This window comes from Pholcus phalangioides, unplaced genomic scaffold, assembly GCF_987345545.1.
Source record: "Pholcus phalangioides strain wild (caught in Gottingen) unplaced genomic scaffold, Ppha-v1.0 ptg000039l_1, whole genome shotgun sequence".
NCBI lineage: Eukaryota > Metazoa > Arthropoda > Arachnida > Araneae > Pholcidae > Pholcus > Pholcus phalangioides.
The window spans coordinates 10,641,560-10,659,922 of NW_028301625.1; the positions used below are offsets into that span (position 1 = coordinate 10,641,560).

Below are 18,363 nucleotides of genomic sequence, written 5' to 3' on the forward strand. Positions count from 1 at the left end.
ACAGCATGTTCGGAAATATTTAGTCATTTCACTTTTGTAATATCTGGATATCGTATTGAAAGTAATATAAAAAGCGAAAACAGCGACGGAAAATCATTTCCAACTGTTAAATGTACCCGCTGTTTGAACAAAAATAGTTTGAAACAAAGATTTCGGTTAAAATTTGACTATAGCGATCCAGTTGAAGAGTGGGAAACAAAAGTTAGGCAAATTTTACCAATTCGCCAATCATGCCACAGTTGCAGGAAGATGATGGAAAACTTTATTGTCCAATTTTATTGAAAATACCATAACATGACACCAGTTACGTATTCCGTTTTGATTGATTCAAGAATGCAAAATGCTTTGTTCACTGCAGACATGCACGCTATATCTTATTGTACCTTCCTTCCGTATATATATATAGCGCTGCTTTCCGTTACTTATGAAGAGCTGTGAGTATGTGAGTGAGTAATTCCTACCATCCAGAAACTTTGTTTAAAAACATATTTCCATTCTCTATGGAGTTAGAGTTTTAAGATCTGCCTTGCCAATCTATGCTTTGAATACGTGTTCAGTATTCAAGAAGTTGTTCGCCAGTGCAGTGATTATTACTGAAAGAATTACTGTGTGTGTATTATAATTCAGAAAATATACGAAGTTAGAACTAATAGCTGAATTCCAAAATTTCTAATTTCATCCCTGTGGAAAAGAACAATGGGATTATCTGCCTAAAATATTTGGCAAGAGTATGTTGTTATCAACAATATTCCAGCCCATACCAATTAACCTTTATTTGCAAAAGAAAGAATTTTTTTAATTTTAAAGATATGATAGGTAATAAATATTGTGTGTGATTGATTACCCCTTGATGACTTGATGACGGTCATTATTTTACAAGCCGAACTATAGTTCATCATTGAAAAGAACAACCAGTCATTGAAAAGAAAACCAGATAGCTCGACTTCACATGAGTGATATATTGTACGCAAATTATTCTAGATACTTACTGAGAATTGCCAGGGGATACTGCAGGTCTTCCAGCACACAGGCGAACATCACCCAAAATGCTTGATTTATTTTCACTTACCACTTTCCTACAAATAGCTGCGGAGAGCTGTTCACTTGGAAAATAGCCTAATATTATAGTATTTAGTATACGTCCAATGCCTTAATAGAGTGAAATGGCAATCATCTGTTTTACCATTATGCATCTTGTTGGCTGCCTTTGGCCATTTCCCCTTTAGTGTATCAAAAATCTCATCAAACTTCTGCCATGGCCGTATACTATTTGCAGACTTCTAATAGATTATGCTTGGGACTATTCAGCTGCGGACTTATCAGACCACGAAAAAAACATGTACATCACAAGCAGAGTGATTGCTACTGTGACACTAACGTCGCTTCACTTCCATGTCTATCATTGGGATATTATGTACGCTAACCACTCGACGAAGGAATGTTTACTATGGACATATGCTTTTATGGTCGTCTTGGTGCTATCTGTTTTCCACAAGTGAAAAAGCTGTATTTTTTTTACCTATATGTCGCACAGTGGTGCGTTTTGTGAAAATCGTGGGAAAAAACCCAAAAAAGGTTCTGCCGCTCAACCCTGATTTTTTCACAGATGTAAAGTGAATAAACCCCAGCTTCTCGACGTATTTTTTTTCCCCCGTTCATCACCTCTTAATTTCCGCCCAGGCGGAATAAACCCCAATAACTCCAATATGGTGATTCAGGTATAAAGTATACCGCACATCAGTCTAACGCTCTAAACCTTTTACGAAACCACCGTCGCTCAGAAATTTCTTAGCTCGCCAGGGAGTTTTAGAGGCAGTTATTTCTTTTCCTTAAAGTGTGTTAGCAATTTAGAAATACATTTTGAATTTCGTTTTTTGTTATTTTTATTAAAAAAATAAATTATTGTTTCAACCAAGTCATTTGTTTAAAAAGTTCATTTTTGTGAGTAGTGGTTGCAAAAACGTCCTGATGTGTCATCCTGAAGTTCATTTCTCAACATGCTTTAGCATGTTTAGTTTATGACAAAAGTGAAATTAGCTGCTAATACAGTATCGGCTGACCGCAGCGACTTTTCTACAACATACCATAGCTGAGGCCTTTAACAAATGCAGAATATATCTGAATTTAAGAAAATTTCTTTAAACATGCCAGAATATTGAATAAGCTTTAAAATTGAAAGCAGCAAAATATCTTTCAGGTTTTTTTGTTGTCTTTCTATTTTCAGATTCTAGGTGTCTGAAAAAAAGAGATATTTGTCCAAAATATACTTATAAAAGACAAATCACACCTTCCGTTATTGCCATTATTTATTTGAATACCAATTATTTACTTCATTTATATGAATAAAAACAAATCACTCATCTTAATTTTTAAATCAATGTAACATTTTGTGCCTGTGTATATGTATCTGCCATATTCATAGATGATGTTTTTATCTTGCGTTTTTTCTTTTGTTCGCTTGTAATTTGTCTTTTTCTTTATTATGATTAGTTTATTATTATTTATTTTTTCGTGATTGAAAATTAATTCAACAATGATTGTGTCCACTAGTATGGATCGACAACGATCCCTTGGATGGATTTTCTTTGTTTTGTACAATGTATTTGTTGATGTGATGAACAAAATTGAAAATTGAAGATCATAGCCGTGGTTCCTTTTTGCAATTTTGGGTCTACACACGTTGGTCTTTCCCTAGTATTGTCTCAATCAAAAGGTAATTCATTTCTATTGAAGATCATAGCTTAAATTTGAATAAAAAATCACTATCACTTGAAGAAATTAACTCAGAATCAAGTTTTTTAAATGCTAAAACTAAGCAAAATTTTGAGAGGCGCACAAGAAAGGCAAAAAAATTAAATAAATTGCAAATCTCAATTTTTCTTAATAAACGTTTTCATTTTCTTGTGAAATAAACATAAGGAATCGGTGATGAAACCGCATCAGAATTTGCTGAGAGTAATAAGAGGGAAAAAAAAGATGTACTTCCAGTTAGAAAAAGTTTTCAAATAACGTGTAGTACTCAGATATGCCATTGATGTTTCAAGAAGTTGTATAGTTATTGAAATAAAAAAATTGACGTTTTATATACAATCCCCATGTGCCCCAAAACCCAATTAGAAAGTTGTTGCCCTGTCTCTCAAAATTCCATGTTTCTAAGTGCAATATTCACTGAGATATTATAATTCGAAAAACGTAGGAAAGTTGGGGAAAAACAGTTCTAAATGCGGAAAAATCGTTTTACCCGCATTTTTTAGACTGTTTTTTTTTTCTTAAATTTCCTGAATTGGAAATTTGAATTCGTTTCTTGAATTCGAATATGTCAGTGAATATTGCAATTAGAAACATGGAAATTTTTTGTTGGCATCAGGAAAAAAAAGGGCAATCAATTTTTAATTGGGTTTTGGATCACACGAGGAATTTATAAAAAGTTAATTTTTTTTATTTTAATAACAATACAACCCCTTGAAGCATGAATATCATGTCTGAGTACCACACGTTATTTGGACATTTTTTCTAATCTGAAGTATACCTCTAGGATTAAAAAACCTGTTTGCTATGCACCCTGTATATATATATGTTGAATGGCTTCGTACATAGGTGGTGGCAGCAAAATCTCTCAACTGAGAGTTTTCTTCCTAAAACCTCTCTCTTTCTCTCTCTCATCACTTTTAAGTACAACCAGTCTTTCAATACTTTATTAACAAGTGGAGAGGACATATTTCTCAACATATAAGTCACCATCTGGTGACCTATGTCATTCACGAGCTATTAGGTGATTGCTGCCACCATCCGTGTACAGAGCCATTCAATATATACAGGGCGTCCTGTAAGTGCTGATTTGGACTTTATCTCATCAACCTTTCGTCGTAGAGGTATGGTTATATACGTAGAGGTGCTCGGTTCTATACTATACTATACTATGGTTATAATTTAAAAAATGTTCAAAACGTGTTCAGAAATCATTCTGTACCAGTTTCGAGAGTGAAAATACAGTATGTCATAAAATGAAAATCTAAATTTTTATACGGTCCCCCCTCTGTCCTCTAACTTCCAAATAGAAAGTTGTTGCCCTGTCTCTCTTGAGGCCAATAAAAAAATTCCATGTGTCCAAGTGCTATATTCGCCGAGATATTCGAATTACAAAATCAGCGGAAAAAAGGGGAAGGGCACAATAAACTAACGGACAACGCTTCTTTCCCTCATTTATGCTGTTCTTTCTCATTTTTTTCCAATTTTGAATTTAAATATCGGAATGAATATTATACTTCGTTTTTTTTTTAATCACGCGAACCACGTAAGACGTGTAATTTTTCTGTTGGCCTCAAGAGAAACAGCGCAACGACTTTTAATTGGAAGTTCGAGGACAGGGAAAACGTATAAAAACTTGGTTTTTTTATTTTGAGACTCGCCATGTTTTTGACTCCAAAAACTTGTACATGGTGATCCCTGAAACATTTTTAGTATTTTGTTTAATTAAAACCATATTTGTTCGACGAAAGGATGATGAGATTAAAGGTCGAATTTGGACTTACAGGACACCTTGTATATACGCTCCATGGAAGGAATATTTTATCTGTTTCCATAGCTTAGGGGTAGAGCACTCGTCCGTCAAACGAGAAAAAGACGTTCGAGTCCCCATGGACGCAGAAATGAATTTTCTTCCCAAAATCATCATTTCCAAATATAACCATTTCTCCGAGGAATCTTGTAATAATACTTCTCTCTTGTTACGAACAGTTTTCAATAATATAGAACGTATTGCAAAGTCGAGTAAAGATTTTTGACCACTTTTTTTCCCAAAACTCACCACTGTGTGACGGGAAAGATTCTGAATGAATTTCACACTCACAAAATCTTGGAACTCTCTACCTTTTGGTACCTTAGGGGTGCGTGTTTCGCCGACTTCGGGTAAAGAAACTCTCTTACGTTCGCATATTTATTTCAATTTTAGACCTTTTCCCCATGTTTCTTGATGCTATTTGTATTAACAAAGCCAAACGATATCCTTCCGTCCTATTTGTCATATTTTTTCCAAATAACGCCTGTTTTGAAACATTAGAATTTCTGAAGTACATTCCGAATAGGATATCGTATTTTTTTGTTATTGAAACCCCGATCGGCAGTTGTAGCCTATTCTGCAACTGCCGATTCACAAACACTATACATCGTCAACTAGGAGGGAGTTGGTGCAAGTGGATATTAATCCCTTTTAATTGAAATTCGATCGCTGTCTCTCTCTCTCTCTCGCTCTCATTCAGTCGACGGAAACAATGGCGGAGATTAATTCCTTATCAGCAAACCGTAAAGTGGATTGTTTCTAATAGTCTGTCAGCAGCAGCACACTGTGTTCGTGTAACATCATCACACGTCCAGGTGTTGCAGCATTTTCAACTCTGGAGTGAGTTTCCTCACACCAAGTAATTACACATTCGGCTACCGAATTTGGATACAGAAAACTCCATCTATAGGATTATAACTTTTCCAGTCCCCTAGTTTTCTATACCAAATTTTCGACGTAGAATCTTTTAATAGAAAATTTTCTCACAGAATTTGATTCCGGGAATTCAAAAGAACTCCTCCATAGAGGGTTTGAATTTAGTCAGAGTTAAATAAAGTACTGAATTAAATTTTAGTATGAAAAATAGAGGGGCATTCCCTTGTGTCGGTGTATTCATATTTTAAATTTGAAAATAATACGGTTTTTCAATCTCTAATAATTTACATGTTCTTTTTCCCGTTTTCTATTTCTTATATGTTTGAATTTCTATACTGAATTTTATATTGAATTTTTTAGAATTTTTGTATTCATTTTTTTTTTCAATTTAATATTTTCATTTTATATTCCAATCTTTGTATTATATCGAATTGTTCTCACCATGCGAAAGGCCGAACGGCCAATGCAATAAAAGAGTTTATCATATTCGAATTTATCAATTTATACCTAATTTTCGAGGTAGAATCTCTTAATAGAATATTTTCTCAGAATTTGATTCCCGTGAATTCGAAAGAACTCTTCCAGAGAAATTTTGAATTTAATCAGGGTTGACTAAAATATCGAATTTAATTTTAGTATAAAAAATAGAGGGCCATTCACTTTTCTTCATATATGACAGCAAAAAAAACAATCAAGGAGCAGAAATTCTTTTAGGGCGTATCCACGGCTTCTGGATAAGATCCAAGACACATTTATTATTTTTTTAACGCTCTTGTTTGTTTTTTCTGGATCATCATAATATGTATTAGCCTATGCCAAAGATGTACATGAAAATATATTTCTTGAATCATTCCCAAAAGTGTCCGCGCATATATAAAAGCTCGACTTATTTCTTTACGTGCGTAAACACCAAAACAATCCGTATCATCGTAAAAACCGAAACATACGAAAAATCTCTAGGAAATCCTAGAAAAAATATTCCAAGGAAATGTCTTCTCCTTGAAGGAAAAAAAGAAAATATTTTTCTCTTATACCTTATGAAGTTAAAAGAAATAGACTTTCAAAGGTAAATTGCCCCAGTCAAAATAAAAACTGGATAGGGAGAAAGAAAAAATTTATTTTCTCTAGAAAATTCGAAAGGTATCCCTCCATGTTTGTAAATTGCATTTTAATGGCTTGGAGCTTCCGTCACCATTGTCTTCGTAAAAGCTTTGAGGAAAAGGTTTTTATAGTGAGATCAGACTTTGGCTTTCCCTTCAACTCAAAAAAAAAAAAAAAAACTCCTTGGTTTCGAAGAAAAGCGATGAAAAAAAAATAGGAAAAACACCTTGATCTTGATGTTTTTTTCTCCTATCTTGTCTTTTAACACGTGTTTTTCTATACTCTGAGGGACATAAATAAATAGCTCCGATTCCTTTTTTTTTTTTTTCAATGATCTTCAAAGGGAACAAAATTCTTACTATTCTGAAAAATATTATTTGAAAAATTCATTCATATTTTTGTTATCGTATTATTTCTTTTCAAAAAACTGATCTTTTATTTCTTTATAATAATTTTTTTTTTTTTTTTTTATGTTAAAAAATTGAGGAGGATTGTCTGCAGAAAGAATTTTTTTGATGTTTAGACTAAATAACCATTGGTTTATTTCTCCAGAAGTGTAAAATGTTATGCACCATAAATTATGTTTTATACCGAAATATGTAGGGTTTTTCACGGAGAGTGTCAGAAAGGAATTAAAATTTCATGGTTGGTTCTAAAATTCAAGTAATATGTGAGCAAAAGAAGAAAATAATTGAGGTGTGATCAGAGGATGTTTCAAAGACCGGTTGGTATCAGTCGGGGTGACAAGTTAATGGGAGGAATTTAGTCCGAAGCTCTCCTCTATTTTGATCGATGTCATACCCTTTGTTCGAAAAAAGCATGTTTGTACATCGCACTCCCTATGGTTTACGGATAGGGAGTTTGGCCCCCCCTCTCGATAGGAGGGTCTAGGGTAGAGAGCAATGTAGGCATGTGTAGTACTTTCGATGACTTTTTCGCATCATTATTTAATAGAGAAATTGATATTCAATGTACGGGGGTGTTGCATGGGGTAATCAAATCCTCAACGATATTACAGTGGAAGACATGGAGGTCCTAAATCTAAAAAATTTATGTGCAAGCAAAGCACCAGGACCAGATGATATCTATCGTATATGGTGAAAGGGGGGATTCTCTGATTGGACAGTCGTCACAAGTGGAGTTCCTCAAGGAAGTGTCCTGGGCCCATATTTTTTCACTTTTTATCGATAAACTCAATCAACATATCGATGGGATTGTTAGCAAATTCGCAGATGACGTGAAGCTAATGGGGATAGTCGGGAATCAAAGCAATAGGGAGTTGCTCCAGGCCCACTTGAACAGGATTGCAACATGGGCAAATGAATAGAGCATGAAGTTTAGCGTTGACAAGTGCAAGGTCGCTCATTTTGGTTCGAACAACCCACGTTTCTTTTATGAGTTGAATGGTATAACTATCCCGGATGCAACTAGAGTCACCGATTTGGGAATTCTCATTCACGAGTGGTTTAGGTTTTGTGAACATTGTTCAGCTGTGTACGTTTACATTGAATGAACTCAGATGTCGGGGAGATATGATCGAATGATCGAAGTATGATAGGATGGACCATGATTTATTAATTTGCCGTCAATCAACTGCCTTTACAAGGGGACACCAGTATTATTTTTTAAGGGAAAATGCTAGGTTATGGTGTCGCAGGGAATTTTTCTCTAATAGGGTTGTAAATAAATGGAATAGCTTACCCCCGGAGGTAGTAAATTGTAACACAATTGACACGTTCAAAAAGAAATACGATAAACATGTTGGGGTAAATCGAGAAGCTATCCATACTTAGAATAAGACAACCATAAATACATTTTATGGGCATTGTATAATATTTTTGATACATTGTTTATAGTTTTTGTAATTGCATTTTTAATTGGGTTCCTGTATTTTAGAAATATATGACATCCATATTGGTTATGGGTAACTTTTTTCAGCCACCTCGTTGGGATTTTGTCTGTTTTGTCTGTTGCGGCCTTGTATTTGTATTTGATAACTTTTTAATTGTACATTTAGAAAAAAATCAAATTTTAAATTTATAAAATTAATAATTTTTTCTAAAAATTAAAATTTTGCCTAAAAATAATAATTGGAGGTAATATAGAAAAAAATATATTTTCCACTTTTAATTACTGAAATTCGCTCTTTTGTTTATTATAATAAAAGAAATTAATTTTTCATCATTGGGAGGAAAATTCTTCGAAATATTTGTTGTTAAAATTAATTATTTTTTCCACTTCTTATGATTATCTCCACAGTTATTTTTAGACTTGAACATTTCAGCACGTCGAAAAGTATCAAAAATCAATCATTTCAATCGTAGATATCTCAGTGAATTATTTTCAAATGTTACAGAGAGTGTACTTTTTTGGAAAAAAAGATGAACTTAAAAAGTAACTTCGTTTTCATTAGGAGGTTAAATAAAAATTTAAATTTTTATATGCTCCAAATGATTTGATTTCATATTTATTGATATGAAACTCTCACACAGCTCAATTGCCTACTATACTAATATTTTACTTTAGAAGAGCAAAATATTGAGGCGGGGGCAAAAATAGAAGACTTCCGCTATAAATTTTCTTTAACGAGGCCCGTGATAAGTCCTGGAATACGAGCCGGCTTCAATATGTGGGGCTCTGTTTATGCGTCCTGATAGCCGTAGCTGTGGTTGACAGCAACCCGACCTCCAAATCAAAATGCCTAGTTGAAATCGCCGTACTAAAGCATGGAAGCCTTCTTGTAGCCATTCAGGAATAGGTTTTAAACCGTAGGTTCCTATACAATTTATTCTCACAAAATGATCGATTGTTAACCGAATCAATTGATTTTTCATAGCTGCTGTTTTTCTCGAGAACTTCGACCCGTGTAAGTGTGGTTGCAAAATTGAATATGTGAGTGCGTATAGAAGTTCCCTCTCACGATGGTACTTCCAGGTATTGGACCAGTTTAACTCATCGTGAAAATATAGTGATTTATTCACGTGGCATACGCTCTGGCCCCTCTGACGGGGGTGAAAGTAAAATGCAGAATAAGAAACGTTATAAGAATATGTTGTCTGCAAATTCAGTTTAAAAATTTTTCACGCTATAATAATTATAAATATGCGAATTACAGTAATTGAGAAAATGCGGTTTTCTGTTGCTAACCTGAACAGCAAAATACCCTCAGAAATATTTTTCGGGGGATTTATGTATCCATCTTATTAGTAGACGCTACTGGGAATGCTGGTTCTTTTCTGTAGCCCATAGAGCAGTGGTTCTCAAACTTTTGCCAAACGCGGCTACCCAGAATAGTTTTTATATGTAGTAGATATTTTTCACTTATAAATTCCAAAGCATAAACAGGCACACAAATCTATATCTCCAGCTCGCCGCGACACCCCTGACAAAGGTTAGCGACGCACACTTTGAGAAATACTGCCCTAGAGCATAGTTTTATAACTGGTGCTCCACGCAACTCTAGGGTTCCATGATAGCTTTTTTTAGGATTCCACAGAATCGAACATCACGGAGAATTTAAAAATCCTGGAACTCGGAGAGCTTTTAAATTAAAAAAAATTTCCTGTTACTGATGCTCGTAAAGCAGGCATCTTCAATCCGTTGCTCAAGAGCACAATGGGTGTTTCGTGCCTGCGAGCACTTGGTCAACGTCCCAATTAAGCGCCTTGAACAAATTTCATTAAAAGATTAATATCGTATTGATTTCCGGCATATGTATCAGAATCAGAATTTATTTAATTTGGCGGAGCCAATTTTAAAGGTAGAAATATACAGTTACATTTTACGTACAAAATCAAAAAATTAGTGGGATAGCATTGTGGGGGAGAAAAATGTATGTTTAATAACTAACATACAAGTTTTTATATATACAAGCAGAAACACACAACAAATGATTATGCAAAAGCAAAATAAAATAAAACCACATTTACACAAGACTGGATTAATCAAAACTCTGATAAATTGGTTTTAATTTCCAGATAGATCTTCATAGACAAGACGATGTCTCAAACAGCAGTTAAAAAAAAGGATGTTCAATTTTGGAGCTATTCAGACATATTACTTGGTTAAAATTGGAAATACGATTCCTGAGCAAGAAATTATCCCGCTAAGTTATGCAAGTTCGGCAATCGAAAAATACGTGATCTCAAGTTTCACTTTTACGCAGATTACAAAAGCTGCGTATATCGAGAGGCAATATAATATAAGAGGCTGATAAATAAATATGAAATATTTATGATGAAATATTTATTTATCGGAGTAATGGCTGGCAAATCATAACGAAGCAGTGCTTAAAATGTATTTCTGAGTTGATTATATTAGTCTTCCATACAGGAAAATATTTTTATTGATCTATAGCACACTGCGGAATAGCAAGTTTGTAAAAACTGCATATCTTTTTTATTACTTTGCAAAACCAACCTTTCTAGGACATAGAGTATGTAATGTTTAATCGCGGCAGAATTTTAAAAACTGTAGCCCATTCTCGTCAAAAACGTCCCAAATTGTTGCTAGCCAACTGAATTTGGAACGTTGATGAGGAAACAGGAATTGTAATATTCAATCAGCATGATCAGGAAACTTTAAAATTAATATCAGCGTAAAGCATAACTGAAACTCTTTTAGTATGAATTTTAATGAAATAGTATCGTTTAAATCAATTCAGACCATGCGAACGAGCAAACAACTGAAAAGACTGCGGACATCAGAACCATGGGAATAATTCAAGAAAGAGATATAGCGTTGGGATTTTTTTTTTCCTTCAAATCATTGTTGTGTTTTAAAGTTGAAATTTATTGGATTTTTTTTTACAATGAATTTCTAAACTAGAAACTAGTTCCAACTCCATGTGATGTGATGGTAAGGCACCAGAAATATTATTTACTGTTTTACCTGCGAATTATTGAGGTCACCATATAACTTGTATTTTGGAGATCATTCCCACATAAGTCGTAAAAACGATTTTTTTTTTTGTTCTGGAAAAGTTTTTATTCGCTAGGTGTGAGGTTTCTTAACCGCAGAACTTGCGGGGAACTTGAAGCGACACCCCGTACATCAGAGAAATAATCTGTTTGGGTTCCATGGAACGACTACGTGTGAAACAGCTTCATAAAAAGTTGGAAACCCCTGCCCTAGAGAGACTTGGAAATCACTTATTTGTTGTTTTTGTTTTTTAATTTTTTTCTTAATACATTTTTAGATCAATGTTTTTCAAAGTGGGTGATACCAACGCCCTACATATATAATATGGGTCCCGTCAACAAGGTGGCGATGAGAAATATTTTCTTCTTCGAAAGGGGAGGTAGAACAGAAAAGTTTGAGGAATGTGTGTGTAGAGCCCGCTAAAAATTTTGGTTTCGTTGTCCGTCAAACATATCGACTAGAACGTTCTTGTTTGTATTAAGGCGTATGTGACACATATTTTTTATCTCGCTATATCTGTAAATTGAATTTAAACTTATGACTTTGTATGAACTCCAGGTAAAAATGAGATACTTTATCAATGTACAGTATATCAATTCCGTTCTATGGCTTCTAACATTCTACAGCCCGATGCAGACGCACATTTCGCTCCTGCTGTATATATTCATATATTACACCAACCACATAGCTATTCTCTGCATTTTACTGCTGTTAACGAGTTCGGTTGGAAATGAAGGTGCCATCTGTCGTCTCTCAAGCTCGTTAGGGAAATATCTTGTTATCTATATTCTTCCCCCGGTTCGAACCTGGGACCTTACAGCAACCTTCACGGCAGTAGATGAGCATCTTACTACCACCACGAGCTGCTTGCATACTCAAGCGCTTACTTTGGCAATTCTGCGGTGCTGTTCCAAAAAATTAAATGGCCCGCGACACGTTTTAAGATCACTTAAGTGACCCATAGCACAGTCTCATACATGTCATTCAAGTGACCAGTGGTGCATTCCCAGATGACTTAAGTGACCTGCAGCATCTTTGCAGATCATCGCGGATCAGTTCCAGATCACTTGAAAGACCCACGGCACATTTCATTTCATAGCGTACATGCCCAGTCTCTATCGACAAATGTCAGTTTTAGCCACTGCCCCGGATGAGGGCTGGGCGGTGTCTGGTGCTTTATTATGCATATACACGAATATAAAACACATTTAAAAAAAAAAGTAGATACACAAATTTAAAAAGTTAGTTAGAAAACATTCCCTGTATACAAAATTTATGTCTCTAGCTTTGTAGCTCTAGTGAGCCCTTTGTTGTTTACCGTGGCCAGGCCAGGTCCTGGACCATGTCACTCCTTTCGATTTGGTAGCTAGTGTGAGCCCTTTGCATCGCAGTGGTCAGCCCAGGTGCCGGGCCACATCTCTCGTCTCAGCTTGGTAGCTCTAGTGAGCCCGACCCACGGCACAGCTCCACATCACTCAAGTGGCCCGCGGTGCCTTTACACATCACCTAAGTAACCCGTGGCGCAGGGGCGTAGCCAGAAATTTCGTTCGGGGGAAGGACCACTTTCATTTCGGGGGAAACCAAAGTGATAGAACAATAGATTCGGCCATCTTTTCCCTTTTTTCGGTCAGTTTCTCACATTTCGGGGGGGACCAGACCCCCCAAGTCCCCACCCCCTCGCTACGTCCTTGCTGTGGCGCTGTTATGGATCCCTTAATTAAGTGGCCCGCACTCTCCTAAAGGTTGAAACACAGCCTTGATCTAAATCAATATCATTTCATTATAATGAAGTGCGATACTTATTATTTGTATCTTATATGGTAGACACCATCGAAAACTTGATTCGAAGAAGGACTTCGTGAAAAGGTGTCGAGTCGATTTTTTTTTTCTTTTCACCTTCCCGGGCAGCAGGATGAAGGGGAAACACAGGGCTGCTCTCAAGAGATAGAAAGTGTCGCACGACAACAGATCGTTAACAGATACTTCGTTACATTCAACTCAAGGTGCCACGGAAAAGGACATCAATAATGAACATAGAGAAAACGATTGACTCCGTATTCGGTGAAGCGAAATGATTTGTTTCGGAACGGTTTGTGTGTGCGTTCGCTCTCTCCTCCAATTACCTTTCGTGAGGTTATCCGATTACCAAAAAATTCCCGAGTCCAGGGTATTTCGCTCTCTTCCGATTCCGGTAATTCAGTCGATGAGGTAATTATCGGAGATGATTTCCCATTCAAAAGATGTTGTTTCTTATCATTTCTTTCCGCCCCTCCCCCCCTACGTGAATCAGAAAAATCTCTCCTTTGTTAGGAAATTCTATTTATTATCCCAAATGAGAAGAAAGATAAATATTTACTCGGAAAAAAGAAATTCTTAATAAGGTAGTTGTTTTATTTCGTAAAAATTCCCACCTGTTGATTTATCTATATTGCGGTTTATTTTAAAAATACGGTTCACTTGTTGAATGTTCAAATTTTCAATAGCTAAAATAAGAATTTAAGTAATATTATTACCCCCCCCCCCCTCACAATAATTTTCTCTTTCCTTACAATAAAATTCAAAAATTTCGGAAATTAGGTTTTTTTTTTTTTGGATTTGCAGGTTAAACTCTGTTATAAATCTCCTTAATTCCCGCACACAGATATCGTAAATAGTTAAACCGCTCATTAAAGGGTAATGAATACCTTGTAATTACAAGTCGGGTCTTAATACCCTCGTAAAAAAAGCTCTCAAATCGGATCGTAACTAAGATCATAAATACCGTAATTAAAAGTCTTTTAGTTGATAAATTCTTAACGCATCTACAAAATGCTATTATTTTTTCTTCCATTTATCACCTCGAAGGATGAACTCACTATCTCGCAATGATGATAAACCGAATTCAACTTGTTTGTACCGAGATTTTAAATATTGATATCTGTTGAAATGGGGGAAAAAAAAAGCTTTTAAATTTTGTTGTTTTTCCGATGGGGGATTTGAATCTTTTCATGAAGGGTCTGATGTTTCATGTTCTTGCTCTATTTGCGTGAATATAGGGTTTTTGAGTTTTTACTATTCTTCTCTATATACGTTTTCCTTTGCCCATTTCGCGTGAGTTGCGAGTTCAGAAACTATTTGCGTAGTGGAATGCTGTTGCGGATGTAGAGGGTGGTAAAAATGCATGTTTCCATACATAATGTATTCCATTCCCCAACCCCTCGTCAAAACCACACTCGCAAAGAAATGCTTCACGAAAGCAACCTTCTTGTATCTTTCACTCACATGCAGGAAGCTGATGTATGCTGATAGGTTTGACACTCTTCTTCCATTATAGTTTTTCGCACCGTGCCCTTCTTTCAGAGGTCAAACCCGAGTCTACCACCCAGTTCAGTTTTTTTTTTTTAGTAAAAGCAAAATGTGAAAAAAGAAGCTTCAGTAACCTCCGACCTGAGCCTGAACTTATGTTTACTGATAAGATGACAAGTTGAATCGTCGTCACCCTGCAGATAAATCCACAATGAATGACTTGTTTCCGATGTTTGGAAATGAGAACAAGCAAGTTGGAATAGTAACGTCAAGATACATCAAGTTAGTTAACGAGAGCCTTTTTCATATTTTTTTTCCCCTTTTACTTATGGCAAAGACATTTGAGATTATCAGTTGATATTGCCACTTGAGGGTAAGTTAATAAATAGAGAGTTGTCTACAATAAAAATATTAAAGATTGTTTCTACAAATGTATTTTATCCCTCTGCGTATGAAACGTCGTAGCTGGAATTTATACAGATATACATCGCGCGAGATATGATGATTGATTTGATATTTTTCTTGGAATGGGCCAATTAAGCATTTTTTTAGATCTTCAAGATATGAGTCGAGATGACAGAAATATTCTATTTTCTACTCATTATACCAATAAACGTAATGACTAGAAAAATCTAGCAAATATTTTGATTAAATGGCATTGATACAAAAAAAATATAATATATTGTGTCCGACGTTCATCAAAGAAAACTTTCCCGAATTTGGTTTTCTATCAAGCAAGTTTTTCCTCTAAGCCAGGGGTTCTTAACCTATGGGTCACAACCCAAACTTGGGTTGCGGGATCTCCTGAGATGGGTCATAAGATCCCACTTACAATACAGAATTAATGAAAAACATTTCCTAATTAATAGAAAACGATTGCAGAATGGATGAAAAATGATTGCAGAATTGATGAAAACAATTCTGAAATTAATGAAAAATATCTGAAAATACTTGAAAAGAGAGTGAAAAAATTCCAGAGTTAAGGAAAATTCAGATTTTAAGAAAGAAATGATTTGGGAATTGTTAAATTCTTTTAATAACATCATGATGCTACACCCCCCCCCCCCCCGTTTGATCCATATCCCTGGGCTCAGGCACTGTTGGTCCACAAATTAAGACACTATGGACTGGGTGTTTTACTAGGTTCGAAAACTAAAAACATTTTGTTTATCAGGAATATTTAACAAGAAGTTTTAAATTAACAATAGCCGATGGATCGCGAAGTTGATCATGCTGTTGATCTTTGGGTCGCGGCTGTAAAGATTAAGAACCCCAGCTCTAAGCAACTTGACTGATGGTTGTTTCACATTCCGTTGTTGTATATGAGAGTACGAGTAATTATGAAGAAGCCTTTCTTACTACAACATATTATAAAGGAGTTGTTATTTTCCGTCTCCCATTCGCTGGCTGGATTGAGATCAACCAAGTATGCTTCTTCTACCATCGTCAATATTGAAGAAAATAGACGGAAACGACGGAAGTGATTCTGGTTGTAAATTGAAAGCCTTATGACTGTTTCTATTGTCTGATGTTGTCCCAGGAAATTGCCCCGATATCCTACAAGAACGTTGCTCTGGTGAGAGGAAAGAGAGGAAGAATTCCTTTCCTATTTTGCAGCTATAGATCGTTCACGCTGATGTGATTCATATTGGTAAAATATGATATGACCACTCTAGTGGCAGAACTCGCAGCTAATCGAGAGGAAACAATCCACTGACGCATTCAATGCGATGGATTCTCATTTTGGGATATTAGTTCGTCTGTTTCAGTCTGAAGGGAGCTATAGCTGCACTAGTATTGCATGCTGCTTGATTTTCAGCCACAATCCATCCTCACCTCCTATGAGATGAAAAAATAAATAAATAAAACAAAAAACAATCTGCGTTTCGAGTTTGGTAACAACTGCAGAGGCCCGCACACATTTTGACCGTACGTGGAAACGATTATTAGCTTTTGCTTTTTACTTCCCTCTCCTTTAACGTTGTATCATATTACATTGTCAGACGAAGTAAATAAAGATCCCAATGGCTCAAAGTTCTTATAAACAAATTCATTTTCATATATGTAGCTGAAATTAAGTTAAAAAATGTATTTTGTAGATTTCGGCGTCTAATTTAGTATTTATAAGGAATAAAATCTGAAATTGACGTTTACCAATAAAAGTGACTACAATAAAGTCAGACAAGCATCTTTCATTCTCCTTTTATCCCCTTTTATATGCAATCATTTAAATCAAGGATAAATGTTCGTAGTAATGACTACAGGTTGAGCAATACAAAAAAGGCTCTTTCTTATCTCAGCACCGTACCTGTACTTGTCATGTTTGTCAATGTCTCTGCTACTGGTTTTTTATACTCGTACTATAAATAAAAACTACATAGTAAAGACTTTTCAAAATAGACACATCTCTCTTCATTTTAGTGACATGAATTTATCCTTTCATGTTAGCTAATATTTGCAATATTATCACAGCTTTAATACTCATATTATAAATCACCTCTGTGAACGTATATCCTGACTGTATTAATTTTATAAAGCCAAATACCAAGGAATAAAAAATAGATTCGTCTGACCTTATCTCACTTGCTCTTTTTAGTGATACTATAAATACTACCATGAAGATGAATTTAGGATACTCAGATGAAGATAGAAAAGTCTTGAAGACTCTCTCAGATGTACAGTTGATATTTATAGTGTAAAAAACCCGTAAAAGAAGGACGTTGAAAAACAAGACCGGCATATTACTGAGATAATGATACTGTGTATAAGATAAGAAATAAATTCATATTATATTATTGAATATTAGCAGTACCTAAACTTTTCAAGTGTCTCTTATACTATGTATTTTATATTTCCAAAAATGAAACTCTTTCACCATTTTAATACCTTTTATGTGATTTACATAAATTATCTGCATATTTCACTATTTGTGATAATTTGATTCAATCGCAATTGTATTACAGAGTTTCAAATCATAATGTAATCAAGAGAGAGATTCAAAAATAAATGCTAATTCGAAGGGCACAGCAAGCGAATTGCCCAACGAGGTGGCCGAAAAAAAGAAGAAAAAAAGTGTCCCTACAGATACAGATGTTCATTATTTCTAAGTACAGCAACCAAAATTGAAGAAATTATAACGAAGAAAAAAAACTAGAAAAATTATTTTAAATCAGTTTTTTTAAATTCATCTTTTAAGATGTTTTCCATGGGGAGTGGTCCCTCCAATGGTTTGAGGATTACTTACTGAGAACACAACTATTGCACTAGATCAGCGGTTCTCAACCCTTTTTGACTCACGGAGCCCTTTTAAGTAAAAAAATTCTATGGCGGAGCCCCGTGTGGGCCAACTTTTTAATTATTCATCAAAGTTACTGATTTATTTTTACTATTTAAAAATATTTGTAATTACTTTTTTTTATATTTTACTGTTTTTTTTATTTTCCTCGAGCGGCCGTGGTGCCCCTGGAGAGTGCTCAAGGAGCCCCAAGGGCTCCGCGGAGCACCGGTTGAGAACCGCTGCACTAGATTATTATATAGGATCGCATTTAATAAATTATTTTATACTTATATGCCTCTTATTGGGTGTTTATCATTTACTTCAACCTTGAAAACGTTTTTTCCTC

The 18,363-nt window shown here is 35.2% G+C and overlaps 1 protein-coding gene across 1 annotated transcript in view; it reads right to left on the reverse strand.

The window, feature by feature from the left end:
* Positions 1–18,363, reverse strand: part of LOC149065561 (tyrosine-protein kinase transmembrane receptor Ror-like) — a 90,765-nt gene that overhangs the window by 70,950 nt on the left and 1,452 nt on the right. The gene's annotated exons all lie outside the window — the stretch shown is intronic.